This window comes from Sapajus apella, unplaced genomic scaffold (assembly GCF_009761245.1).
Source record: "Sapajus apella isolate SASKATOON/1434 unplaced genomic scaffold, GSC_monkey_1.0 scaffold194, whole genome shotgun sequence".
Classification (NCBI taxonomy): domain Eukaryota; kingdom Metazoa; phylum Chordata; class Mammalia; order Primates; family Cebidae; genus Sapajus; species Sapajus apella.
In genome coordinates, this window is record NW_022437134.1 from 194,561 (window position 1) to 196,715 (window position 2,155).

Genomic DNA, 2,155 nt, shown 5'->3' on the forward strand with positions numbered 1-2,155 from the left:
AAAAAAAAAAAAAAAAAAAAAAGGTACTGCAGGCTCAGAGAGGACTGCACATTTTAAGTGCTGATACTTTTTTTTTTTTTTTAATAGAGATGGGGTTTCAATATGTTGGCCAGGCTGGTCTCAAACTCCTGACCTCAGGTGATCCGCCCACCTCGGCTTCCCAAAGTGCTAGGATTACAGGCGTGAGCCACTGTGCCTGGCCCCAGTGCTGATACTTTTTAATGAATTTTTTTTCCTAAAAAATGTCCAAAATGAATTTATTTAATATAAATTACAAGGGCTGAATTGAGGCTTAATTTAAAAGACAAAAATAAGCTGGGCATGGTGGCTTATGCCTGTAATCCCAGCACTTTGGGAAGCCGAGGCAGGTGGATCACAAGGTCAAGAGATCAAGACCGGCTGGGTGTGGTGGCTCACACCTGTAATCCTAGCACTTTGAGAGGCCAAGGTGGGTGGATCACCTGAGGTCAGGAGTTCAAGACCAGCCTGGCCATCTTGGTGAAACCCCATCTTAAAGAAAAAAAAAAGAGATCGAGACCATCCTGGCCAACATGGTGAAACCTCGCCTCTGTTAAAAATACAAAACAAAAAGCAACAGGCTGGGCAGCCTGGGTCAGGGCCCTTGGCTGGTGGCCTGCTTTGAGCAGGTTTCTTGCAGGTGCTTCTTAAAAGCTGTGGGGTTTTTCCAGAGCTCGGCAGCATGCGTGTTCAAGGGACTATCGGTGTTGGGTTCTCCGAGCAGGCTCTGCATGGAGAGCAGAACGGCCCTGGCGTCACTCAGGGCAGACCGCTCACCCTTCAGGGTGTCAAGGCATATGTCCACCTGGGTGTCCACACTGGGGTGGTAGCAGGGCGTGAGGAACTTCACGTGGGCACATCACAAGGGTAGCCACTGGGGAACTCTAGCCAGAGCTTAAACCTCAGGTCTTCATATACTGTTCCAGCTGCTCCATGGATGGTCCCTACCCATTTGAAACAGTTGTCTGATTCAGGGAAGGCAGAACTTCCTTTATTGCCAAACATCATGAGATTCATCAGTTCCTGCTGTGGCCTTTTGCCCATGGGACCCCTGGTGGCGCCCCACTTGGCTCAGCTTGTCTCCTTGGCCCCTTTATGGGCAGTGACGACACTACTGGAGGCTGTGTTGCGGTTTTGGGAGGCCATCCAGGCAGTGCTGGCAGAGAGACAGGAACCCGGAGAACATGACTGCAACTGCCTAAGTGCTGATACTTTTAAAAAATTTTTTTAATTTATTTTTATTTAAAAAAAATTTTTTTTTTTTTTTTGGGACGGAGTTTCGCTCACATTACCCAGGCTGGAGTGCAATGGCGCGATCTTGGCTCACTGCAACCTCCGCCTCCTGGGTTCAGGCAATTCTCCTGCCTCAGCCTCCTGAGTAGCTGGGATTACAGGCACGCGCCACCATGCCCAGCTAATGTTTTGTATTTTTAGTAGAGACGGGGTTTCACCGTGTTGACCAGCATGGTCTCGATCTCTTGACCTCGTGATCCACCCGCCTCGGCCTCCCAAAGTGCTGGGATTACAGGCGTGAGCCACCGCGCCCGGCTAAAAAAAAAAATTTAAGACAAGGTTTCACCTTGTTGGTCAGGCTGGTTTCAAACTCCTGACCTCAGGTAATCCACCCGCCTTGGCTTCCCAAAGTGCTGGGATTACACACGTGAGCCACTGCGCCTGGCCAGTGCTGATACTTTTTAATGAATTGCCCAAACGGAAAGATATACCGACTGGCATGGCCACGGGTTGTGTTTTCCATAGTTTGGCCAACTCTAGATTTCATCAGGCTTTTAAAATTTTTAACCTTTGCTAACTCATTAGACGGGGGAAAAAGCCTTAATGTTTTAATTGCATTTATTTCATTTTAAATGAAGCTAAACTTTTTAAAAAACATATTTGTTGCCTATTTGTAGTTCTTCCACCCTTTTCTCCTTTTACTGATTCTCTATGGAGAAACTGGTCTTCATGTCTTTTGTCTCAAAACATTCTTTTTTTTTTGAGACTCCAGGCTGCAGTGCAGTGGCACGATCTCGGCTGACTGCAACCTCCACCTCCCGGGTTCAAGCGATTCTCCTGCCTCAGCCTACCGAGAAGCTGAGCCTACAGGTGATCACCACTACTCCAGCTAATTTTTGTGTTT

At 47.7% G+C, this 2,155-nt stretch overlaps 1 pseudogene; it reads right to left on the reverse strand.

Moving 5' to 3' along the window:
- Window positions 1–569: 569 nt before the first annotated feature.
- Window positions 570–1,280, reverse strand: LOC116543744 (annotated as a pseudogene).
- Window positions 1,281–2,155: the final 875 nt, after the last annotated feature.